Source organism: Manis javanica, chromosome 11 (assembly GCF_040802235.1).
Source record: "Manis javanica isolate MJ-LG chromosome 11, MJ_LKY, whole genome shotgun sequence".
Classification (NCBI taxonomy): Eukaryota; Metazoa; Chordata; class Mammalia; order Pholidota; family Manidae; genus Manis; species Manis javanica.
In genome coordinates, this window is record NC_133166.1 from 32,804,152 (window position 1) to 32,831,291 (window position 27,140).

Sequence of the window (27,140 nt, forward strand, 5' to 3'; positions counted from 1 at the left end):
TGTGATAGGCCCTGGGTTCCAGAGATAAGTAAGACACGGCTCCTGCCATGGGATCCCTGTTTCATGGTCTCTGCTGCCAGGATAGTCTGCACAAGGTGTTTGCAGGATTTACACTTTACAAAGCTGCTTCTCATTCGTCACTAGGCCACACACTGTTCACACTGCATTTTCTGTCAGTGGTGCTCTCTGGAGCCAGTGGGATATGGGTAACCTGATAGGGTAGGCAGAGCGGGTATTAAGGTAGCTGTTTAACAGCCAAGAGAAGGGATGTGCAGGTGATTTGACTAAGGTAACATAGGTGGGGTGGTCTGCATCATCACCACTCTTCCCACCAGCTTTATTCGAAGCAAGGCCAGTCTAGGTGAGAAGAAGAACCTATGTAGCTAGCAGGTCATTTGCTGAACCCCAGAGTGATCAAGGAGCTAAGGAAGGAGGGAGGTCTGCGGTCAGGACAGGAAGTGCAATGCTGCTCCCTCACGTCCAAAAGGGGACGCTGAGGCTTGCTTTCTAGCTGCCTGGGCCAAAGAGCTTGAGGCCCAGCCTTTGCATCTCTGTTGACACCAGGATACCAGCTCCGGGATTTTCACCTAGCAGCACCACCACGCCCCGCCCCGCCCCATTGGCCCTCCGCTGGTCTCAGACATGCGCTGGTCTAGGTAGAAGCGCCCAGCAGCTCCCTGTGCTCGGGGCCTGGCTACAGCCCACGTGCGCCCGCGGCAGCCGCGCTGACAGCTGGCCCCAGAGGGGCGGGGCGGGCCGGGAGAGGAGGTGGGCTCCGCGCCGCGCTGCCATTGGCCGCCGGCCTCGCGCCGGGGGCGGGGCCGCGCCCCCAGCTTCACTGTCATTGGTAGCGGTGCCGCTGGGGGCGGATCCCGGTCCCGCGGGCCGCGCCGCGCAGAACTGCAGAAGAACGCTGGGCTAAGCCAGCTCTGGGCCGCCTAGCTCGCTCCCGGCAACCGTAGGCTGCCCGCGGGTCCCGACTGCTAAGCCCGCGGCCTCAGGCGAAGGCAGGAGCTGACCAAGGCTCCGCGGCCGGCGCGGCTCTTGGTAAGGCGTACGGGGGAAGGAGGCGCTTGCTCCGGGGAGGGCGGGCGGAGACCGTGGCAGCTGAGCCTGGACTCTGGTTTGGCTCGCGCCGGGGAGGGTCAGGTGCGGCTACAGCATCTTCCGCCTCAAACTCACCCGCCGGGCGCGGGGCAAGCAGGTGGAGCTTTCTGGGGAGTATGGGGCTGCCCGTATCGGTCTCTAAATCGATTAGAACGCAATGAAAGCCTCCAAACGGTACCCCGAACTACTTCATATTCCGACTCCCCCAGCACCCAAAACCTGCAATTCCAAGCCTAGAAAATCTTCATGCGTCAACAAAGAGTGGGCGCTGCGCGGCCGCAGTACCGCCCGCCACCGGCGCATAACATCCCCAAACTTTGCTTCCCAGGATTTGGGCTCTTCACCGCTCACGTTCTTTCCCGGCTCTTCACTGGGCGCTTCCCCACCCCGTCCCGGTTCCCCTCCCTCCTTAATAACAGGAAGTTAAGTCGGGCCAAATGTCAGTGGCCTGGCCGCCAACGGGCTGGGACAGGGTCTGGGGACGTGGCAGGGCCGGAGGGGTCGCCGCGCTGTTCTCTCAATGTCGCGCGACCCCCAGCAGCCCGCTCTCACCCCAGGCCCAGGAGCACCATGGTCAGGGTGTCCCCGGCGCCCATCTTGCCCGACTGGCCCTGGGGAGAAGTGGGATCTTGCCCACAGCCTGTGCTGCCCCTGACCTTAGCTTCCAGGCCAGAACAGGTGGGGTTAACTTTATCCTAGGCCAGCCTTGCGGCAGAGCTAGGAAGAGCTTCTGCTGGATGGGGAAGAGGCGTGTTGAAACCAGAGTAAACGTGTGTCTCCTTCCATATTGTATATTCTGAAGCCTGGGTTCTAATGACTAAAGAGCTTTTATTTGGAAGCAAATGGGGCCCTGAGAGGCCTGTGGCTGCCCGAGAACCCTCTTGCTGTCAGTCTTACCTGCTCATTACAGTCCTCTGTGGTTTCCATGAAGGGTGAAGTCACTAACCATCCCCCTTCTGGGCAGGCCCCACAGGAAGAAAGCCAGCCGGGGTTGGCCCTCCAACGTTTGTGTGCCTGGGTGCCCTGGCACCTGGGCCAGCTCTGTTCTGTCCCCTTCCCAGGGGAAGTGGACCCAACAAGTGGGCCTCAAGTCTCCAGAGCAGCCCCACCCTATGTTCTGGAGACTAATTGCAGTAAGAATGAGCCTTCAGGCAGAGAGAAGGTAGATTTATTAAGTGCCTACTGGGAACAGATCCTGCTGTGTGGCACCTCTGTGTCTGATTTCACAGTTACTTTCCAAAAATTCAGAGGGTTTTGCCCTCCTCATTTTAGAGCCGGGGAAATGCTCAGGTAGGGTAAGTGCCCAAGATCACACAGAAGTGGCTGAGCCAGGATTTGAGCCAGGTTCTGCCATACTAGGCCCAGTGCTTTTTCTGCTGCTCTCGCTGTGCAAAGTGGTGTGCTGTACTGCAGAACCATGGCTCTACTGTGTGCTGACTCCTGGCCTTTGGAAAGATCCTGTCCAAAGATTCAGGGGATGCTTCTTTGGGAAAACACTTGAACCGACGCAGATTAGCCCAGGTTGTTTAATCTGCAGATGGCTGGCCCACCCTGTCCTCCAGCCAAGGATGATGGCTGGTGCTGGTTATGCTGTGATGGGAGGGAATGACTGCTGGTGTTTCTGCTGCTTTTTGGGGTGGGGGGAGGGGAGCTTGCCTGTGCCATTGACTTGGTCTCATCTCTTAAGAGTTGGCTTCTGAGATGGTCTAGGAAGACTGTTAGCAAAAAATAGCCCTCTACCTTAGATCTGATTCTAGGTTGGTTTTTTTTTTTCTGGGGGTGGGGGGAGGTGTTGAGCTGTACTAGTTATGGTTGTAAGGTGATTGAGATCCACAGTGTGAGTGCATTTTTATAAAACATTTTATTGCTTTTATCCTTGCCTCTTTCCTTCCTAACCAAGACTCTGGCTTACTGCTCATCCTTTTCTTCTAAAGGAAAATCATTATTAGCCTAATACCAACCAATTACACTTCAGTTATAAATCAGCTTCAGGACCAAGGCTGGTTTTAGCTGTGGTCATTGGAGTCTCATTCACAGGAGCTGCAAGGAGCAGAGGAGAAGCTAGGTAATTCCCTTCTGCCTGTGATTGGAGCGTGTCTCTGTTCTTTCTGCCCATGACCCTATCCCTATCTGGGTGTGCCTCCCAGTCATGGACCTGCCCCTGTCACTCCCCACTACTGAAGGGTAGAGGTCCTGCCTTCTTAATGGAGAGCCTTGACTCTGGTGGGAGGAGTGGGGTATGGGTGCAATAACATTTAGCTGAACATTGCTAATCTCAAGAGGCCCTTCCAGGGCTAAGAGTCTCTGTTGTTTAAAAAGCCAGGAAAGGGAATACTGTTCATCATGCTGGAACTTTTCATTCTCTATATCATCAGATTCCCACATTAGCCTCTCAAGAGGTAGGTGGGATTATCTGCATTTTACAGATGAGGACCCTATGACTCAGAAAGGCTAAAACTTGCCCACATCACGCAGCTAGTAAATAACCAAGCTAGGATTCTGGCCTCAGTTTGTATGGGTGAGGCCTATGTGGTGAACTAAATACTGAGGGAAGCAGGAAACCTTGTCGCCATTCTCTGAACTCTGGAGGCCTGATGTATGCAGCTCCCCTGCTGTTCTTACTTTTCCCCACCTTGCTTGTGATTATTTGTGAACATGTCTTCCCACCTCGCCCTGAAATGTCATTTAACACACTCATAAAACTTGCATTTATTTTCTGGCTCTCACAAATCCTCCTTGTGCTTTACTCTATATTTCCTTAGCCTTTTATACTAGTTTTCATTAGAATATCTTATCAGGATGTATTACAATCCTGTATTGAAAAATATCACGAACATTTTCAAACATAAAAATAGAATAGTATAGTGAGCCCCATATACTCATCATCCAGCTTTAACAAGTCATCAAGATTATGCCAGGCTGGTTTCATCTCTTTTTTCTTCCCTTCTTTCTTTCTGATGTATTTTAAAGCAAATCTCTGACATTATGTTGTTTGCCCCTCTATAACCCAGTAAGACACTATTTCAAAAGGAGCGTTCTCTTTCATAACTGCATTGCCATTATCTCATGTACCAGAATCGACAGTAATTCTTTGGTCTCATTTGCCTGTATTCAGATCTCCTTGATTATCCCAGAAATAACCTTCGAAGGTTTGTCCAAATCAGAATCTACAGTCTGCATTTGGTTATTAGTCCTTTTATGCCTGTTTTGATCTGCCTCCCTTTTTAAACCAGGCATTACCTCCCCCACTGGGCAGCAAGCCCTTTGAGACTGCAGCCTGCTTCTGTGTCATGCTCAGTCCCCAGTGCTGTGTCTGGGATGGACCACAGGCTTGCTGAGTCTGTCCGATTGTGTTGTAGCCACTCAGGAAGTGCATTTTGAATGAATGAACCCTGTCTGTGGGTTCATGTGACTGCCCCTGCCTGTGTTTAGATAAGAGGTTTTTAAAAAAAAGATGACTTGCTCGCATGTGGAGGTTTCCTCAGTGAGAGTCAGTCTGTAAACATCCTGAAATAATTGGAGAACTATTTTCTGTGCTCACCCCAGAGACTCTGGTTTGTGATAGGGAACCCAGATAGGCACCTTTGTGCCCTGATCAGCAACTGGTCTCCTCAGATCACATGTGGGGCTGACAGGGTCTGAGGTCATTTTTGCCTGGGCTTTGAATTCCATCTTATTCAGCCACAGGGATTACCACACTATGACCCAGACACTTGGCATTTGGGCTGTGTAGAGAAGAGCTGCACACACCTCTCGGGGGTAGCACCTTCTCCCCTGGGCCTTCAGAAGCCTTCAGAAGCCTTCAGGAGACAGGCCTCTAATCTGTCTCACGCCCTGGACGACTTGTGGAGCCTTTCTCAGATCCTTGTTCATCTGCAGCTGGTGGTTTGTGACAGAAAACGAACACTTATGACCTTTCGGTGTCTTGTCTAAATTTGTGGGGAAGAGATAGTGTCACTACTGGAACCTTTGTGGGTTTCCTGGTGGAGAAGACAGAGACCCCGGAGGGAAGGAAAAGCTGTGTTCGCTCCCCTTGACAATGCACCACGCCTGGATTCCTGGTCGCTTATCAAGGTCTGACCCACCCAGCAAACAGCCTTCAAAATGAAGTGTTTTTCTTCTTCTCCAACTCCTCCTCCTCCTCATCTCCACACAGACAACCTTTTCTACAAGGCAGACTATAACAAAATTTTAAGTCTGTCTCTCTCTCTCTCTCTTTTTTTTTTTGCTAGGTATTACTGAGACATTTTAGCCTAACCCCCTACTGGTGTTTTTGTCTGACATCAAGTCTTTCTCTGGATGGCAGCCTAGAGTTGGTATTTTTTCCCTTTTGCCCTTTAGTAATTTTCTCAGTATTTTCCTAAAATTTTTACAGTAAAAATATTTTATTTTTCTCATGGAAAGCTCAAATATTTGTTTTTTTTTTCTCTTAAAAAAGACAACTTCCTTCAACTGATTTGGAAGGCTAGACAAAAATATACATGCATTTGGTACAGCTATATGTATGGATAACGTCACTCAGCCACTGGGATTTTGATATTTATTTCATTTATTTTATGACATTATTTTGAAGAACATACCTGGACTTCCTGACAGTAGAAAATAAAGCCGGGACTTAGGAGAAGGGATGCTATGAAACCCATGCAGTTTCCCATTCTAATTCTCTTTCCCATTCTACCTCTCCTTTTCCTTCTAATGTTTGGCTCTTGATACTGATTTTTTTATGCAGGAAAGTTGAGATATCAGAGGAACACGGAATGATGGAGTGTGTTGAGGCAAGGCAGGCAGGGCAGAGTTTCAGGCTCTGATGTTCTGTGTGTCCTCTTGGGAAAGTACCTGATAAACAGCCTGCCTATCCCACCTTGGAGGACCCTGACCCCTCCCTCCACCATTTTCCATTTTCCTCTCTACATCCTCCCCAGAGGTAGAAAACATGGCTGGTCTGCGCTGATAAGGCCCCTCCTTTCTAAAGCACTGATCATCTGGTCTCAGAAATTCAGAGCTGACAGGGGTGATAGGAGACGTGGGCCCACTGATCACAAACAAACCTTCATTGCAGGGTAGGGTCACCATGGAGTCTGATTTTTGGGATGCTTTCCTCCTCTGTCAGTTGTTGAGGAGAGTCCAGCCCCATGTCCCAGGTGAAGATGCTTTTGTGAATGCCAGGCATGGTATTTCTTAAATGCAGTTGCTCTGTACCTGTCCATGCATCTACATATTTGCTACAGTTCATCATGGGAAAATCTTCCCTGTCTCCATGGTGGCAGGCAGGGAGCTGTGTTTGTGGATAGTGCTGGGGTTTATAGGTTGAGAGTTTTAATGAGCTCCTTAGTTGCTCTAGTGTCCACCCGCCCCCACAGCCCCCAACTCCAGGGGTCAGGCTCATCTCCCTGCCTCCTCCAAACCCTAAATCCCACCTCCCACTGGCTGTCTAGATATACTGCAGCACTGCATTCCTTCCAAGACTTGGTTAGATTTCTCTTGGGGAAATATAGGGTAAAGGCAGATCCAAGGATAGAGACTTGTTCCCCGCTGGTTTGGGGCTCAGGTTTTTCTGCTTCCTGGCAGTGAGGGATGCACAGGCAAATGTCTTTCCTGCTGACAGCAAGAGGAGGGTGGCAGGGAGTTGGATGGTGGCCTGTGGTCCCTGAGCTGCCACAACAGCAGGTTTATGGGACGTCTGCAGGCTTGAGCTTCTGACACACCCAGAACAGAAGCCCAGCTATGCCAGAGACAGGAGTGGGAGTCTAGGAACATCCTGTTCTGGCCTTGCCACTGTAGTATCAATGTGTTAAGATACGGAAACTACTTCTTTGCTTTCATAACTCTGAATGGCTGGCTTTGGCTACTTATCTAAATGCTAACTATATCTGGTAAAGATCTGCAGGATCTCAGGGTTTAATTGGAGCCAGGAGCCAGGAGCCAGGAGAATGAGACGTAGGGGATGATGAAGTGCCTGGAAAACAATCACTTGGACCTTTTGGTCACTAAGGAGAGTTACTCCCTGGAGCCGAGTAGGCGCTGGGGGCCTGCCACAGCTGTTCAACCCAGGGAGCAGAACAGGGTGTGGGGAGGTTCAAGGTACTGTGTATAGAGTTCATGGTTGCTATAAAGTCAGGGCACTGATGGCTCCATGTATTAGAACAGCAGGGCTTTTCATAACCTGGGGCAAAGGTGATAAGAGTCAGGAGTTCCTTGCTTGGAGGAGGGAGGAGTCTGATAGTCACTAAAAGGGAAAATAGAGGAATTAACAGGGGATCCAGGAGGCCTCTTTCTAGACTTCAGGGAGAGGATTCAGTCCATCTCTTTTCTTAGGGAATGTTGTGTCTGCCTTGTGCAACTGGTTGAGGCCCTGGAGAGTATGGAGTCCATGCTAGGAGAGGTTCTCAGCCATCTGCCTGCTTGAGCACATTAGTGCTGTAAAGGGAGGATTAGGCTCCTGATGAAGTCCAGGTTTGCTGCAACTAGGGAACCCAGGGCTTTCTGCTTGGTCCTGGTTTCCATCTCCAGCTTGGGTGTATCTGTTTCTTGTACCTGATATCTTAGACACTTAAAAATGACTCACCCACAGCAACACATACGAGATAATGGTACTCACTCCCCTGCACCACATACCTGCAGAGATGATGGTACTCACCCTCCACCTCCACCACATGTGAGGGGTACTAACCCCCCACATGCAGAGATGATGGTACCCACCCACACACACATGCCGAGATGATGATACTCACCTTCCACCTCCACCACATGTGGGGGGTACTCACCCTCAAACACATGCATCAATGACGGTACTCACCACCAACATACAGAGATGATGGGACTCACCCCACCCACACACATGGATAATGATTATCACTCTCTGCCACAGATACATGGATGCATGGTAACACATTCACTGAGTACAAAGGGAATCCAATGAACAGTCTCTCCTCTTTGCATCCTCCAGTCCTCAGTTCTTTTCCTCAGTGGCATCTGCTATCCTCAGTCTCCTATGGATCTTTCTAGATGGAGTCTAGGCATATATCTGTACCTGTTTTCCCTCTTACTCTTCTTCAGACCTTCTGGGAAATAACCAGGATATGAAGTGAAAGGACCCACAGGGGTGCAGAGACACAGCAATTATTTTGAATTGGCCAAGCTTAACCATTGCTCCCCACATCCTACGTTGCCTCCTCTCTCCTTGAGGAACATTCATGTGTTGGATGAGTGGGTGTAGAGGGTCTAGACACTGAGAATAAACCTCAGGGCCATGTTCTGGATGCAGATGGTATAGGTGTAAACAAACAAACATGCTAAGACCTGGGTTCGAATCCTAGCCATGTGGTTTTGGCACATCCATGAACCCTAATATTTTAGTCTTTAAAAGGGAGGTAATTACACCTATCTCAATGGATTGATGTAGAGATGATTTAAAAATATTTGTGAAGTGCCCTGCCTAGGTAGGCACTCAAAAATGTCAGTTTTTTTTCCACTTCTAAGGAGTGACCCATTTTTAGAGATGATGGATGACACTGGCATGGAATCTTCTGGATAGCTTCCTGGAAATCCTCTTACTGGGTTCCTGAGCTTTTATTTTGCTATAGAAGGCAGCTAGTTCTCCACTTTCTACTGAGTTGGGCTCCTCCCCCACCACCTCTTTCTGTTCGTGGAGAGCCAAGGTGCCATCCTTCCCAGCCTCTCAGCACCACCTCCTCTGTTCCTCCCCACCCCTTCCTCCCATTCCTGCCCCCATTGGTGAGCAGAGTGCTGCTGGCCACCTGGACAGGGCTCTAGGGTGTTTATGTTATAATCTCTTCCAAAGCTCCTAGCAGATGTCTGTTTATTGCTGAAACTTCATCTTTATCTTCAGCATGGAAGCAGAGAGAGGCTATTTTTAAAGATCTTCAACTGGCATGTCTGCACAATACAGCTTAGATTGCCTCCAAGTTCCATTCTTCCTCGCTCCTGCTCTCCACCCATTTTGAAACCCTTCAGATCCAGGCTAAGAGACCTTATATGACCTGATTTTAGAGCAGCAATTAAATTGAGCCTACAGTTGTAGTCTTTAAAAGGTAGGTCAGGGAAGCAAAAGCAACCGGTGTCTTTTTCTGGGCTGGGACAGATGGCATGAATGAGAATAGCATTTCTGTGTCTGTGGGAATCAGTACCTTCCTCCATTTACATCTACCTGTGGTGGGAGAGGCCTGCCCCCTGCATGCTGCCTGCTGATTGGCTGGGAGACCTTTAGGGTTTCCTTTCTCTTTGCATTCGGGTGGGGCTCATGGTGAGAAGGGAGTGGAACTAGTGTAGTTTCAAATAATACTGACCTCCTGGGAAGGAGGGAGAGCCAAAGGCCAGGAGTCACAGAACCTTGGGATGTCAGATTGGAAGGACCCTCAAGGGCCATCCAGTTCTCACTCTTGCCACCTTGTTTTTTACCTATAGGGAAACTGAGGCTCAGAGGATTCTTGATACTGAGCAGAGGGCAGGAAGGTTCGGTTCCTTGCTCAAAGTCACCAAGCCAGGTCAGGGTTAAGTTTGTTCTCCAATCACTATGCCTGCCAGGCTTGATCTCGGTGGTCAGTCCTGGGCAGCTTAACTTGCAGGTGGCCTTTCCTTTTGAAGGACAGAGCCTCGGTGCCCCTCCACCCTACCAACAGCTCCGGCATTGTTTACATTTAGGATGTATACACTTGTGCAGTGGCTTGCTTGATCGCTTGGTGCAACATCTTTCCTTATCAAAAACATCTTCCCTGGAGCCCTGGGTCCTAAAATTCCCATCTTTGTTTTTAGCTCTGGTCTCCAGAGGGACTTTGTTAAAAATACAGAATTTAACTAGGAATGACAGCATGCTGACAAAGATTAGTTATCTCTGATTAGCTGTTAGCTGAGCCCTGAATCTTGAAAAAATGGGGGATGAATCAGCTGGGAAGAGGTGGAGGAGGGCTTCAGATAGGACCATAAATAGAGTACCATCAGGGCAGGCATGGAGCTCCATGGCCAAGGCTCCTTAGCTCAGAGTGCAGCCCTCATCCAACACAAGGAGGGAGGCAGGTTAGGGCAAGCTTTGCATGCCTGCACCTCAGTAGAGTATGGAATGTGCTTTGGAGAGGCACACATGAGGGAACCAGAGAAGGCTCCCTGGAGGAGGTGGCACTTGGTGGTTGAGATAATTCTTGGCAAATAGGATTTCCATAGGCAGAGATGGGCAGAGGTATAGCACAAAGAGATGTGCAAAAGTGTGGGCATGTTTGGGTGCCACATGATGGCAACATAGAGGCTGCCCAGGGAAGCTGTGGAAGCAAGGCTGGAGTCAGGCCAGTTCAGCGTGCTAGGGGTGGGTGCTGGGCTTTTGTTAGAATCATTTCTGCAGGTGTCATAAGCTCACAGAGCATTTGGACCATCATCTGAAATAACTAATTCTCCTCATTTTGTGGTTTCACAAATGCCTGAATATCCCCTGCAGGCATGTTCCTGGGTTTCTGGTGAACACTCTTGAGTTTACTTCCCCAGTAGAGGAGGAAGCTTGGGAATGCTAGCAGGGCTGGGGGCTGGGCCTGAAGCTGGGAGACATCCTGGCCATGGGGTTGGGACAGAAACCGGGCTCAGCTTCTGCTTGCTTCAAAGTTAACCTGGCAGGTGGGAGGCATGGCAACCTGGTGTGCTTGCAGCTTTGACATTTGAGCAGGGCTGCTCGCACCTGCTCTCTGCCTTAGATGTCTCAGAAACACCCTTGCTGTATGTGATGGAATAAATTGTTTCTGTGTGCAGAAAATGGCATGAATTTGTGCCCGTGGGAGCTATTGATGGAGGTGGGGTGTGGTCCTGAAACAGCTTCTGCCTTTCTTTGTTCTCCCAGCGTCAGTGCTGCCAATGTGAGACCTAGTTAGTTCACTGATTGATCAATTGATTACTCAGTTCATTCATTCAGCCAACCAAGACTTCTGGAGTTTCCTCTATCTGAAGCATATTGTCACAGACTGATCAGTGGTTTGCAGAGTTTCTGTAAAACCTTGGGCAAGTCACTTATTTTCTCTGAGCCTCAGTTATCTCTTCTGTGAGATGGGAATGATAATACTTATCTCCCAGGATGGCTATGAGGATAAATGGGGTGCATAGCACATCTGCTTTGGTGCCTGGCACATAGTAGGCACTTTGGTGGCCTTTCTACTCTGCACCTGTTCCCAAATTGGCCCACAGAGTACAGACATGGGCAGGATTCCTCTTTGCCTCAGGCCTCCCATTCTGTACTTTTCCCTAAGTGACTTTTACCCTTAAGTAGTGGTGACTCTTTAAGAAAATGGCTCAGTCAGAGCGCTGAGGTATGTGATGAAGGATGGAGGGACGCCTTTCTCTTTATGGTGAAGTCTTCTCAATCCAACCTTCTCCCCATCTGCCTATGACTTATTTTTCCCTTTCCAAACTCCATTTTCTTCTCAGTCCCACTAGTTCTGTTCTTGCCCTTATTATTTCATCAGCACAAATCAGAAAAAACTGCCCTCTGTTTCCTTAAGAGAAAACAGGAACTCCCTTCACAAATTTCATCTTTCTCATCTTTTTGAATACGACTGTACTCATGGTTGAAATAGGTGAGAGCTGATAGTAAATGAGAGGAAGCAGGTGGGAGTCATTTTTACTTAAATTGGTCATTTTCTATTTTTCAATATCATGTGAATTGTGATAGGTACAATAATAATGAAAAATCCCACGGGAACAGTAGGGCTTTCCCATTGGTGCTTGATTTCTCCCGTGTGGTGGTTCATCCTGGGCTCGCACACTGGAGGTGACCGGTCCCCTTTCTGGACAGTTCCTTTGACTTCCTATAGCACCTGCTCTTTGGGTCAAGTTCTTCCACCTTAAAGCCACAGAGAATGAGTCTAATGTCTTTTCCACATCACAGCTCTTCACATTTTTTAAATCTATGATACCGCTGATCAGAAGATGTACCATTATTTCACGTACCTTCAAGAGAAAAAAAGTGCTTCCAAGTAAACTGTGGAACAATGCTTTCCTATCACTTAAGGTTCTCCAGCTATCATTCTTTTAGACTTTAGCCATAAATTTATATTCCATGTCACCTTCATGTAAATAAAAAGGAAAGTAAATTGGTTAGGGCATTTCTCAAACTTATTCACTGTCAGAAAACTCCTCTAAATCATTTTTTGCCTCTGAGTCATCACTGTGGGGTTTTAAGTTTTTTGACCCGTTATTAGGTTCTGGGTAAGTGGTGATGTAGTTCTTAGTCTCTGTTGTCTCTGGAACTTATTTTCTGCTGCAGATACCCTTTCTGTAAGTTTTGATGATGCTGTTCCTTTGAGCTTATCAGAATGTGGCGATGGAGAGTTTCCATCAACAACCGGGACTCACCTTCCTTCCCCCAGTGGTCCTTAAATGCTTGGGCTCCTGCAGTGCTGAAGGTTGCAGTTGTCCAGATATGTCACCGGGAATAACAGATTTCCACATGACAGTGGAAATGAGGCAGTGGTCACCATGCAACAGCTCTACCCTGGCCTGGAGAGGCTGTTAGGCGTTTGGGGATTCTATGATAGATGCTGCTTTCAGACAGTTTATTGTTGAAAAAAAAAAAGTGTGTCTTCTAATTCGTGAAATATCATATTTAAAAACAGCCTCCCTGTTCTCTCCTGAATCTTCTTCCAGATTAACAACTCATGATGTGGGTTCAGGTCTTTTTGCCTTCCCTGTAGTTCTCTTCTGAAAAATTCTAGTTTGTCCATATTCCAGCACTGAGGGTAGTGCCCAGACCATATCTGGTAATCATGGTATGGTGTGGCCACAGCAGAGGAAGAAACTATCACCTCCCCAGTTCAGGCCATTCTCCTCCTCTTCATGTAGCCCAAGATTGCATCAGCTCTTCTGGCGGCTGCATCACACCAGTGACTCACTGACATCACCACTGAGCCGATCTTCTTAACATGTGGTGTTGCTAAGCTGCATCATCTCCCTGTCCTAAACATGTGTGACTTTAGAATTTAAAAGCAGAGCCTACTACTCTGTTCCCATCTGACTCAGAATAACCATTCCTATTAAATTTCAACTTGTTAAATTCAGGACGACCCTGTTCCCTTGAGCTCTTTCAGGATCCTATTTAAGTATGTGTTCCATAGCATCACCCAAGCCACTGATCAAATGCTCACCAGGAGAAAGCCTTCTGGCACTGTGCAACCGACCTCTCCTCCAGGGACATCAAATCCTTCATCAGCCTGCTGAGAGAATGGTAGCCCAAGCTGGCCCGTGCCTAAGTCTCTGCTCTTTCGCTTTCCTGACCGCTGGCCAGGTGCTTTCTTGAGTCTAGATATGCTAAGTCTGTTGCAGTTCTTCAGCTCTCATCAAGTTGCCTGTCGCAGACAGAAGTGAACCCTCCTTGACGTCACATGTTCTGCTTCCAGAGTGTTCTCTAAGCCCACTTCCAGGTGTTCCAGGCTGCCCCGCAGAGATGCAGTGCGCAGTTCAGCAGTCTCATCTGCCAGAGTTCTCAGTGCTTGGGCCAGGGGACTCAAAGTCACTGAAAGTATCTAAATATCCTTTTATAAAAAAAAGTTACCTCCCCCAGCTTCCCTCAGCTCCATCCTCATCTCAGCGACAGATCTTTACTTTGCAGTCTAAAGCTAGCCTTTCTGAGAGGGGGCCATGATGTGCCCAGAGTGGAAGCTGAGGTCCAGTTTCCTTGTGCCCCTTTATGCTTCTGGATCTCTTGGCTCAAGGCAACCCCCCTCACACCCCCAAACCTTCCTCACCTCTGCCCTCTGTTGTGTAGCCTCCTTCAGCTGACACTCTGGGATAGGCTCTGCATCACTGTCTCAGGGTTTTCTGGGTTATGCATCCTTCTTCCGGTGATGGGACATGGGTTTTTTAACAACTGACCTTGTTAAGGGTTCCCTGTGCAACTGCATGGCTTCTGTTCTGTAACACTTACATAGCAGTTACCATGTGCCAAGCTCGGTGTTAGGGCTTTGTAAATATTAACTCATTTAATTCTGTATCAACCCCATGACTGTGATGTTGTCATTATCTCCACTGACCAATGAGAAAGTCAAGGTGCAGCGGGGTTAACTGACTTGACTTGCTCAAGATGTCATAGCTCACATGGGGAAGGGGGGCATCTAGAATCGAGTCAGTCTGTCCCCAGGGGCCAGCTCTCAACTATTACGGGGAGCTGCATGCTTCCTGAAAGTCCCCCCTCGCTCCCATCCCCCTGCTCCCCCTCCTTCTCCCCTCCCTCCTGTTCTCTCTCCCCCTTCCCTCCCCCACAGCTGCACAGAAAGAATTGCATTTCAGAGTCTGAATCATTAACTTCCTGAGTCTTATGTCTTAGAGCCCTTCTGCTCTCCCAGCCATCTGAAGTCTGTGTTCTTGAGTATTGGGCACCAACTTCCCCTTCTGGGTCTCTCACAAATTTCAGAGGAAATGATTGCTTTTCCTCTACAGTTCCTGTGTCCTCCTGGCCACTAACCCATTCTGCCACTGTCATGGATATTAGGTTAGTCCTGTTGCTATGGACACTTCCTCTTTCTTCTGGAAGGCGAAATGACCTGGAGGCCAGTCAGAGCTTCTGGCCAGTGGGGTCCCCTTTTCTTCACCACCAACCATCAGAGCTCTTCTCAGGCTTGCCTGAGATCCGGATCAGTGACCTGCCCAGTGGAGTTTGCAGTGACGTTAGCTTCGTACCCCAGTTCTTCTCTTGTCACACACATGTTCTCCAAAATATTTCCCTCTGTTTCATAGGCATTTCACACAGATGCACAGCTCTTTTGTCATGTAGAGCTAGCTGCTCTATCTCCCAGCCCTTTTCCATTCTCATTTCTTTAAAAGATAAAAGCTGGGCACAGAGAAGTGTGTAGAGTCTGCTATCAGTTGTGCAAAGAAAAGGAAACATGTTTGTATTTGCATGTATAAACATAAACATCCTCAGGGATGAGACACAGGCAACTAATACCAGTGGTTACCTGGTTCAGAGGAGGGTCAGCCTAGGTAGGTAAGTGGGAGGGACATGTTTGCCATAGACTGTTGTGCTTTCTGATTTTTGTACCCTGTGAATGTGTTTCCTATTCACAATTTTTTAAAACCTTAAATAATCTGGGAATCCTGATGGGTGGACTATGGGAAGATGGTGACTCCCCTGCTTGAATCAGCGTTCTGCCTCCTCCCACCACATGGGCTAGTCAGCTGGGCTAGTCACTGCCCACTTGCCTCGTGGTGGGGACACAAGGAGACCCTCCTCTGCAGCCTGGCAGGGCACAGCACAAAGAGGATCCCCTCCCTCCTCCCTGGCACCATCTCTCCGAAGCCCAGCAGTAATTTGAGATTTTGCCACCCTTTGTTGTAATCTCAGTTTACTTAGAGCCAGTGCTCAACAGGTGCACCTGGGCCTCAAGTGTTGGTTTTCTGCTATGAATCACCTAAAACATACACCATGACTTTCTCCCCTGTTGAGCTTCCAGTATTTGAGGAAAATTGAAACACTTGGGATATCTGGGTTTGCCTTCAAGAACTGTGTCCTTTCCTTTTCCAGACCTGCAGGATTTTACAGATCATTTCTTTTCCCATCATACACATCTGCCTAGCCCAGAGGAGCATGATTAGAATGGAGTCTGATGCCCTTTGAAAACATGAGCTATGGCTGGGTTTGCAGATAACCAAGGCTGGAGCAGCCCCGAAGAAAAAATTCAGGACATTAGGAGAAGTCAGTCCCAGTACCTGTAATTGAGGAAGTGACCTGAATGGGAAGTGGACTTGTTTGCCTGGGGAAGTTAATGGAGAAATGTACATTGAGCACTAACTGTGTACTCTAGGCCCTGTGCGGTGGAGGTGACATTAAGGTTAAGGCCCAGCCTCTGTTTCCAAAGCAGTCACAGTATACTTGGGTAAAGAAGACATATGCTTTAAAAAAAATTAAATAACAGGAGATTTTGGTAACAGTTCAACTCAGTCACAGAAGGCAAGTCACAAGGTAGCTCATGACTAATTTCCGTATGACTTGTGGAGACATCAGTGGGTGTGGGGGGTGTTTTTTAGGGGCTGGAGAGGGCCTGGAAAGCTTCCTGGATGAGGTGGGGAGGAAGAGGAGGAGGAGGCTGCATTTGATCTGGATCTTGAAGGGTAGGTGAAGTGCAGATGGTTAAGTGGGAGGAAGAAGACAGCATCTCTAGTGGGCGTCTAAGGCCAGAAGGAATGAGAGATGGCCTGGTTTGAAGGTGGGTAGAGGAAGATGAGGCTGTGCAGATGAATTTGGGAAAGATGCAGACAGCTTTCACTGTGGCAGAGAGAAAGATTGTGTGTGTGCATAAGTTCCCAACAGGGATGGAGGATGAGAACCCAGGCTCTCATGGGCAATGCTGTTGTAAATCCTAGGGAAAAAGGCAAGAAAGAGGTTGTCCTCCAGGCATTTTAATCTGGGCATCTAGCTTGTACTCCAGGAATGTCCTCAGGACCAGAGAGGGAGGACAGACTCATGCTTGCTCTTCTCCCACTGTTATTCTGTTTGGACATTTTCTTCTTAGGCATTTAAATGTCTACTCATTCATACATTTAGCAGGTATTTACGAGTTTTTACACTGTGCCAGAAACTGCTCTGGGTGCTGTGGTTACAGCAGGGAAAAAAATAAAAAGGGTAAAATCTCTTGCCACATGAAGCTTGTATTCTAGGAGGAAAGACAAACAATAAATAATTAAATTGAATGTATGAGGCTGGGTGATAAGAGGTGGGTAAAGAACACAAAGCTGAGAAGCTGGGCAGAGGTGTGGGAATGGTTGGAGGAGGGCTGTAATTTTAAATAGGGTGGTCAGGAAAGGCCTCACTGACTCGACCTGGTGCTCGGACTTGTAAGCCAGCAAGTGAGAGGTCTGGGCCAAAGGGAAGGAGGCCAGGCCAGATGCTGTATCAATCTCAAGTCCCCAGTTGATCTTCTTCAACCTGTTGGGGTTTGCAGCTCTAGGCAGCAGGGAGCCTGTGAGTGTTCTTGAGCAGAGGAATACCATGTATGGAAAGATGTCCCTAGTAGCTTTGTAGAAGGTGGAAGGAACATAGGGGGCTAAGGCAGAAGCTGGTGGACACCTGAGCTGCAGAAGGAGATGGCCAAGGCCTAAAGAGTCCATGAGGTTGACACTTTCTACCAAGATACAGTGGGGCAGAGCTAGGGAACAGGAGCAGTGCACAGGGGCGAGGGTGAGAGTGGATACTGGCAGGAGGGGAATGATGGCAGAGCTTAGGTTGGGGAGTATAGACAAGCCATGGACTAAAGGTCTTAGAATTTGGGGCTTGGGGGTTGGTTAAACATTCTTGCTGTGACTTTTCTTTCATTATTTAGTATAGTATAGCTTAAGAATGTGGGCTCTGGGTTTGAATCCTGACTGAGTGACCTTGGGCAGTTACTTAACCTGCTGTGCCTCAAGCTCTGCATCTGTAAAATGGGGATAAAATAGTACTTACCTTATGGGCTTTTTTTTTTTTTTGAGAGAAAGTAGGTTACTAAATGTCAAATGCTTAGAACAGTACCTGGCATATTGTAAGTACCTAATATTAACTTGTTGACCATCTGTCTCTCTCTCTCCATATTGTGTTAGCAAAAATGATGTGTTGAACATATTCTTCCTGTTGTCCTAAAACTAAGTGAAATGAAGAAAATGTTACTTTTAAGGATTAAGTGAGATAATACATGTAATGGATTTAGCTTAGTGGCAGATGAATACTAGTTTAAAAGTACTAATATCACCAAATATTATCACAAAGAAAATGATTTTCTAATGGAAATCCTTTGTTAAGTCATCTGATTCAACCATTATTTATTGAGCCTGCAGTATGCCAGGTGCTGCAATACATATATTATCTCATTTCATATTTGCAACGATTGTCCAAGAAAAGTACTATTAACCACATCTTATAGATGAGGAAGCTGGGCTCAGAGAGGCTAAGATTTGCCCAAGGTCACACAGCCATCTCCATAGCAGAACCAGGGTTTGAAAGTTTTTTCCTCTGACATTGAACTACCTTTTATAATAAGAACAATTATTCCTTAACTGTCGTGTTATGCAAATATACATTGGCATAGCGTTTCTAATATCAATCTTCCTTAGAATTTGGTGTTCACACAGAGCCTGGTGAGTGCAGAGGTATATGGCCAGCTTCTAGGACAGACCAGGGCAGTGTCAGAGGGGAACCTTGAGCCACAGTCAGAGCTGCCCCTGGGTGGGAGAGGAGGTGAGTGAGTCAGTGCTCACCCTCAGTGACTCATCTCTGCCTTTCAGCCACACAAACTCTGTCTGAGACCTGTCTTGGTTGACCCAGCCTCTGGTGTACTGGAATAACAGAGCCTGGTGGGTTCAAATCCAGGCTCTACCACTTATCAGCCTCGTAAGGCCAACAGGAGTGAATTTCTTCATGCCTCAGTTTTGTCATCTGTGAACTCATTCATACATAGGGTTTTTAGGAGAGTTAAATGAGATGAGCCATGTAAATACTTAGAACTGCCTGGCCTATAGCAAGCACTCAGAGAAAGTGAATACTATGCTAAGAATTATTATACATAGTAGTAGTATTATAGAAGCCTCCCCTGACCTCTGAGGCCAGAATGAAATGTCCCATCCTATGTGCACAATCCCTCCAGTAGCACATTTTGTTTTTCCTGATATAAATGTGGGTGTAGCTCTCTCCCTCACCAGACTGGGAGTGCTTAAGAACAGGGAATAGGTTTCCATGTTTTTTTTAAATCCCTGGAGACTTGTGCCTTGTCCTGAAAGCGGCTGAAAGACGTTTGCCAAATAAAATGAATTCCTAGTACTCTGTTTCCCTTGCAGCCACATGTTCTGACCCGAAGACCCCTCCTGCCAGGATTATGAAAGATACCTGATATTTCTAAGGGTTTTCCATGCATGTTCACATTCATGTTTTACTCAGTCTTCACAGCTGTCCTGTGTGATCACTGGTTATTTTCCCCACTTAATAGCTGAGGAGACTGAGGCTCCACCGAGTTCAGTAATTTTTATTTTTTTATTTTTTATTTTGGTATCATTAATCTACAATTACATGAGCAACATTATGGTTACTAGACTCCCCCCATCACCAAGTCCCCCCCGCATACCCCATTACAGTCACTGTCCATCAGCATAGTAAGATGTATAGAATCACTACTTGTCTGCTCTGCGTTGTACAGCCCTCCCCGTGCTCTCCCCCTGCATTATGTGTACTAATTGTAGTGCCCCTTTCCCCCCTTATCCCTCCCTTCCCTCCCATCCTCCCCAGTCCCTTTCCCTTTGGTAACTGTTAGTCCATTCTTGGGTTCTGTGATTCTGCTGCTGTTTTGTTCCTTCAGTTTTTTTCTTTGTTCTTATACTCCACATGTGAGTGAAATCATTTGATACTTGTCTTTCTCTGCCTGGCTTATTTCACTGAGCATAATACCCTCTAGCTCCATCCATGTTGTTGCAAATGGTAGGATTTGTTTTCTTCTTATGGCTGAATAGTATTCCATTGTGTATATGTACCACATCTTCTTTATCCATTCATCTACTGATGGACACTTAGGTTGCTTCCATTTCTTGGCTATTGTAAATAGTGCTGTGATAAACATAGAGGTGCATCTGTCTTTTTCAAACTGGGCTGCTGCATTCTTAGGGTAAATTACTAGAAGTGGAATTCCTGGGTCAAATGTTATTTATATTTTCAGTTTTTTGAGGAACCTCCATACTGCTTTCCACAATGGTTGAACTAATTTACATTACCACCAACAGTGTAGGAGGGTTCCCCTTTCTCCATATCCTTGCCAACATTTGTTGTTGTTTGTCTTTTGGATGGTGGCCATCCTAACTGGTGTGAATTGATATCTCACTGTGGTTTTAATTTGCATTTCTCTGATGATTAGCACTGTGGAGCATCTTTTCATGTGCCTGTTGGCCATCTGAATTTCTTCATTGGAGAAGTGTCTGTTCAGATCCTCTGCCCATTTTTTAATTGGCTTATTTGCTTTTTGTTTGTCGAGGCGTGTGAGCTCTTTATATATTTTGGATGTCAACCCCTTATCCAATATGTCATTTATGAATATATTCTCCCATACTCTAGGATGTCTTTTTGTTCTATTGATGGTGTCCTTTGCTGTACAGAAGCTTTTCAGCTTGATATAGTCCCATTTGTTCATTTTTGCTTTTGTTTCCCTTGCCTGGGGAGATATGTTCATGAAGAAGTTGCTCATGTTTATGTCCAAGAGATTTTTGCCTATGTTTTTTTCTAAGAGTTTTATAACTTACATTCAGGTCTTTGACCATTTTGAATTTACTTTTGTGTATGGAGTCAGACAATAATCCAGTTCCATTCTCTTACATGTAGCTGTCCAGTTTTGCCAGCACCATCTGTTGAAGAGACTGTCATTTCCCCATTGTATGTCCGTGGCTCCTTTATGGTGTGTTAATTGACCATATATGTTTGGGTTAATATCTGGACTCTCTATTCTATTCCACTGGTCTGTGGCTCTGTTCTTGTGCCAGTACCAAATTGTCTTGATTACTGTGGCTTTGTAGTAGAGCTTGAAGTTGGGAAGCGAGATCCCCCCGACTTTATTCTTCCTTCTTAGGATTTCTTTGGCTATTTGGGGTCTTTTGTGGTTCCATATGAATTTTAGAACTATTTGTTCCAGTTCTTTGAAGAATCCTGTTGGTATTTTGGTAGAGATTGCATTGAACGAGTTCAGTAATTTACCCACAGACTCATTTGTGGAAAGTAATGAAACATCCCAGGAAGCCTTGGCCTGGAGGTGCACACCAACTATCCCCCCAGCCTCCATCACTCCCTTGTGCCCTTCTCCTGAAGAGGGTTGGGAGGAGACCAAAAGGCCTCTGTACAGTTCTGCCTTTATCCTTCTTCCCGCTCTAGGTCCTGTTACTTCCCAAAAAGCACGTGATGGTGGTCCTGAGCTGAGCCACTGGTAAAAGATGCTTAAATTATCTCCACTCCCATGTTCCCTTCTCTATGTGTCCAAGGCCTGGGCTGGAGCTGTGCCCTGGGCTTGGTGGGGAGTGGAGACAATGGGGAGGGCACTGCAGCTTTAAACATTTGGAGCAGTGTCTGAGCATAGACATGCCCTGGGGGAGCCTGCAGTTGGAGGCCAGGAGGCTGGTATCAGGCTTCTCCCAACAAGGAGGGGTCGGCTCAAGGTGCAGGGCCCAGAACATGTCCAGAGAACAGAGGAACTGCTGGGGGGCTCAAGCAGAGACTGTTGGTGGTGGTGGGGCACTTCCTTACTAGGAGGCAAACAGGCAAATGATCCTTCCAGCAAATGTGGGACTAAACCTAGGGCTCCAGGACTGACTTTAATCTACATTTATCACACTTCAGAGCTGTTCGTTAAGTGGAAGAATCTTCTGTTTTACTAAACTCAATATTGGGTCATTACGGAAGTACCTACAATGTCCCAGCAGGTATGGGGAATACAAAGACCGGTGAGATAGGGACCTGCCATGAGGAGCTCATGTCCCATGGCCTCCTTTTTACCTCTTCTCCTTCCTGGGAACCTTGAGTGCCAGGGTGGCAGTGGTGACACTTATGTGCCTATGGCAGCATTTGGCTCCTGATGTCCCAGAGCTTAGGCAGAGCAATGCATGCCTGGACTGGCAGAACATATCTGCCCATCGTGTTGGGTTCTAGGCTGCTGTGGGGAGAGGGGGTGGTTGGGCCTCCATACTGTGGCTCTTGATTCCCTTCATGATTGTTGTGTGACCAAAGGAGTGGACACAGGGGCATGCTGGGTGTGGGCAAGAAAGATCCGGGTCGAGTGGCCCCAAGATAATGGCTCAGGCAGCCCATCCCTCACTCAGGCCAGTCCCCCTTTCTGTCTTCCCCCAGCCTGGCAGTCTCTGCTGCCCTTCTCCAGCCACTTGCCTGGGTCATCCTTGCTTCCAGCTCTTTCTTCGGAGTGTTTCTCTTCTTTTCCTTTTCCTTTCTCCATCCTCACCTTTCAAAGGCCTAGATTTAGGCCCGCCTACTTCTGAAAGCCTTGCTTAGCTCTCTCAGCCAAAACTCCCCCTTCTTCCTCCATATGCCACCTCCAGGAGAGCCAGCAGCCCCCAGCTCAGCAGTTACATGTTATGTAATGTGTTTGGAGCACCTCCTAGACAGCATGCAGCAGAGCAGAGACTAGGACTTTGGAGTCTGGCTGGCTTGGGTGTATGTTCTAGCTCCGATTCTTCTGAGCTGCGTGGCTCTGAGTAGGTGCTTTGATATCTCTGAGTTTCAGTTTCCTCACCTAAGCTTGAGGATATAGTGCCCACTCACAGGGAAGTTGTAAGGATCTGGTGAAATCATCTACTCAAAGCACTTAGCACACAGTACCTAGCTCATGGTAAATGGTTAACATGTGGCAGCCTTTATTATTCTTTGACATGTTATCTTACGTAATCCACACCCTTGCTTTATAAGGTAGACATTGTCCTCCAAATCAGAGCAAATGAACCTTAGTGCTGAAATGACCTGCCCAAGGTCTCAGAATATGTAGGCAGTGAGGCTAGCATTCAAGCTCAAGTGCTGGCTGGCCTGAGGAAGCACTGCTTCCCAAGTTCAGGCCTCTGTTTCCTATGCTTCTTGGTATTCTTCATATCCCACACCAGGACATTCAGCAAATGCTTATTGAATGATCATTCCTGGCTGGCTTACAGGGAACAGGTTAGTGTGGGCAGGCAGTGGGACCCTTTGAACATTCCCTACCCTTCCATGTTTCTAGCTGATCCAGCTTGCCCATGGATCCCTGCCAGTGTACTGCATACCACTCCAACACCAGGCAGTGCCACGCAGCATGCATGTCTTCACACCCAGCCAGAGAGTGTGAAACCTGACCATGCCCACAGGGAAGCCAGCAAGTTCCTCTTTATTTATTTTTAAGTAGCAGAACATAAAGCTATGAAAAAAGAAAAGTAAGGTAAATACCTGCCTGGATAATCCTCTGTGCCTGGGGCAGCCGCTGCCTGAACCCAGCTGCTACAAAGCCAAGAGAAAAGCAGTTAGCTGGCAGGTGGGCTCTGGGTGGTGTGTGGTGTTGAGAAATGTGCCTCCTGTGAGGGTCAGCAGGTGAGGCCTCTTGGGAATGACTTACTGAACCTCTCCACACCCACAGGTTCAGCCCGTGCCCTGCCAAGGGCTGGTTTTCTTGACATTATTGCTGTCTGGATGATTTTCACATTATTTCAGATCGTGGTTTCCAGTTTTTCTCCAGCAAACATAGGAAGCTAACCTCTTTCTTCTCTGCTGTCTTCTGTTGTATCAGCTGATGTTGGTATCTGCATAGTCCTCACCACACTGGTTGTTTAGGCTCTGCCTGTGCAGACCTGGTGTTGGGCTCTCGGGGACCTGTGGAAGGAGGCAGCTATGTGTGCCAATTTGTGTGTCCACTCCACAGCCAATCTTGTAGAAGATGGGGAGGCGATCAGTGTGTTTGGGTTCTATGTTTTTGCTGCCAGGGTGCAATTTTGATTTTTGTTTCTGTTGCTCTAAAATTCTTTAAAACACATCTGAAGGTGGAGCTGCTTTTCCTGGAGGGAATTGAGAGGATGCTCTAAGGCCTGAATATACAGAAATAGACCATCTTTGGGTGCAGGCCTAGAAGGTGGTGAGAAAATGAGACATTGCTTAGCGCAGTGCTATGTTTCAGGCACTGGAGTTGTATGTTAGTCAGAAGATCTTGGGAAAGGTAACAAAAAAAGAAAAAAAAACAAAACACAAAACCTAAAAATCTCTCCATGGGATTCTGATACACATATTCTGGTCAAAACCAACAAATACATGTTGTCTCATAAACATTTAAGTTCTTAGAAATTAAAATAACTAATGTCCAGAGAAGGACACTTGCTCAAGGACACACTGTGGGTATTCAAGATGCCTTCTAACCTGTCAACACCTGAAGGCAGCCCCTTCCTCTGGGTGGCTGTGTCTGGGTGGGGGTGGAGGGCCAGTTGTAGATGAGGGGGCAGTGGGTCTGAGCACAGGTGTGTGGCATCAGAAGTGCCTGTGTGAGGATGAGGCCCCAGGCTCAGGGGTCAGAGTGTGCGGAGGAGGCAGCACAAAAGGTGGACGAGGCAGCACAAAAGGTGGACGAGGCATCAGGCCGTCACAGCATGACCATGGAAAATTAGGTCTTGTGCTCTCTGAGCCTCAGATTCCTCAACTGGAAAATGGGTTGGGTGAGCAACCAGCTCCTAGGGCTGTGCTGAAGGTTAGATGAGATTGTACCAGTGAAAGAGCCTGACATAATTTTAAGGGCTCAGACAGGTCATTTCTCTTTTCTGACCCACCCTCCTTCCTCTTCCACAAATAATTATTTCAAGTAGCTGCCTGTGTTTTTTTCTGCACCTCTGTGAAGTCAGTGCAAATTGGCTCCAGTCTCCTTTCTCTTCTTCCCTTTCCTAATGTTCATGGCAGGGGGCACCCACATCAGAGGCTGGGTTCCCAGCCAGTGACCATGGGACTGGGCTGTTCACTTTTGTGGTTCCAGCATGTCCCTCTCCCAGGAAGGGCATTGGTCCAGGGGCTTGCAGCAGCCTCCTCTCCTTTGAGTTTGTAGACATACCTTGCTGCACATGTTTACTTTTCCCTGGCTGCCTGGGTCTCACTAAGAGCATGCAGCTGGCTTTTCTTCCTGGGTGGGATTTTGTGATTATAAAGCACCCAATTGTTTTTTGTTTTGTTTTGTTTTGTTTTTATTTTGGTATCATTAGTCTACAATTACATGAAGAATATTATGTTTACTAGGCTCCTCCCTTCACCAAGTCCCCCCCACATGCCCCTTCACAGTCACTGTACATCTGCGTAGTAAGATGCTAAAGCAGCCAATTGTTGAATACTGTTGTTACTTGGACCTCTTTTGGTTTCAAGTGATAGGACCCCAACTTGAATGGCCTTAACCCAAAATGGGATACCATGGAAGGTTCTAGGGGAGGCTCAAGTCTCAAAAGAGGCACTGCAGAATTCAGCTCCAAGAAAAGAATAGATGACCTCTAGCATCCCCAGACCATCATCCACTACTTGGTGGGCTATGGCTGCAGGCAACTCCCAGCTGACTCCACATAGCCCTCCATCCATCCCAAGAGGACCAGGCCTTCTCCAGATTATCCAGATTGGAACTTGGCCCAACTTGGAGCACATGGATACCCTTCGTACCCAAGAATGTGGCCAAGGAGGAAAGATACCCTGATGAGCCTATCAAGTTCTATGCCCACTTTTGTGGCTACAGAGTGGAGGATTGGGTGTATTTTGTATCAGAACAAAAAGAAAAGGATGCTAGTAATACTAATAATTAAGAAAAATACTAACCCACTTTTATAGAGTGCTTTTGTGCCAGACATTATTCTAAGGCCTTTGCCTACATAACTCATTTCATCTTCACACTCAATCCCATCTTACATGCCAAGAAGCTCAGGCACAGAGAGGTTAAGCAAGGTCACTTAACTAGCCAAGAGGACAGTTGGGATTGAACCCAAGCAGAGGACTCCAGATGTGCTCTTAACCACCCACTCTAATGCCGACAGTAATAACAGATGTCAACTCCAAGCTCTTTGAACTACACACTGGGCTTCGTCTTTTACAGCATTATCTCATTTCATCTTCAGAAGAGCCCCAGGGAGTAGGTACTAACATTATTCCCATTTTTAGATAAGAAACTGAGGCTCACAAAGATAATGTGACTTGCACAGGGCCACCTAACTAAAGTGACAGAGCTGCAGTAGGAATCCAGGTTTGCTTGATTCTAGGGCTTGAGCTTGTGCCCACTTTGCTGGGCAGCCGTTGCAGTTCAGAGGCTTTTCTTGCTCTATCAGATGCTTGCCTGGCAATTGGGATGATGAGCAGATCTGGGTCAGCATCTGAGCCTTCATCCTTTGTGCAGGCACTTGGGTGTGGCAACCCCTGCTTGGCTCGTGCTGCTGAGGGGCCAGCCTTGTGGGTCTGAGCTGGTCTGCATGTGTCTCTCACTAACTCACACCAAAGAGCTCCTGAAGAAACCTTCAGTGCCCCTAAGCTCTGGATTTCTTCACCCCTCCATTCAACAAATATTGCTGGAGTGCCTAGGGGGTGCCATGCCCTGTCCCAAGTGCTTGGGGTCCCTCACTGAAGACCCTGATCCTATGGAGGTAGGCTCAGAGAACAGTAGAGAGGAAGGTCCCCTGAGTTCCTCTCATGTCCCTTGGGACCCATGAGGCCACTCTAGCTCACAGAGAACATGTCTTGCACCACCCAAGTCAGGTCCACAGGTGCCTGGAGACTTCATACATCTTTGCTTAGGACTGACATGGTGGCAAGTCCATGAGGAGACATTGTTTTCTCATTCTGATTGATTAAAAAGGGAAACGTGGTGTCAGGGAGCAAACATGGGCAGGGACCTAGACCAGCTCGACCCTGAGTCTGGGTGGCTGTGGTCAGTGCTGACGAGTCCCCAGGTGAGGCCCTTAGCTATGCCCTGCCTCAGTTTCACCCTCTGTGGTGGGGCTGCACTACCTGCCTCATGGGGGTACTGGGAGGATTCTCTGAGACAGCTCTGCTAACCCCTTGTCGCAGTGCCTACACACCAGCTAATCCCTCGTCTTCCTTTTAACAACTGATTAACTTCATAGGTGCATCTAAAAGTCAGGGCCCTTGGAGGGGACAGCTAGATGGGGTCCTTAGTGAGGAAATCACCACTTAGGCCAAGCTTCTTATTCTAGAGATGAGAAACCTGAAGCCACACAGAAGAGGGGAGGTGCTGAGCCCTAGGACCTTCTGGTATAGCAGAGTTAAGGGGAGCTCAAAGCCTGTTTGGCTATTGTTCAGACAGGGTCCAAGCTGGTTGGACAGTGGCTGGATCACTGTGTGCCCAGACCTGTGTGGGAATCTGACCAGTGGGCAGCCCTTGTGGACTGGTCCAGAATGCCCACCTGCATCGTACCATGCAGATGACTGAAGCAGGACATCAGAGAGCCCCCAGTTTCCTGCTGTTGGCCTTGGGCACATCCCAAGCTGTGTAGGGGATTCTGTTCCTCAGGTCTGGGAAGCATGGGAAAGTCCTTGGTTCTCAAACCTGTTTAGACTA

General features: G+C 47.8%; 1 protein-coding gene across 18 annotated transcripts in view; it reads left to right on the plus strand.

Annotated features, from left to right (window-relative positions):
* The first annotated feature begins 843 nt into the window (after positions 1–843).
* Positions 844–27,140, plus strand: part of MICAL2 (microtubule associated monooxygenase, calponin and LIM domain containing 2) — a 223,832-nt gene continuing 197,535 nt past the window's right edge. For 10 of the 18 annotated variants that reach the window (XM_073216201.1, XM_073216202.1, XM_073216203.1 and 7 more), the window contains exon 1: positions 847–1,047. The gene's annotated coding sequence lies outside the window, so the exon portion shown is untranslated. Of the gene's footprint in view, positions 1,048–27,140 lie in introns of all 18 variants that reach the window. The other 8 variants (XM_037026311.2, XM_073216211.1, XM_073216212.1 and 5 more) reach the window with 5 other exon arrangements.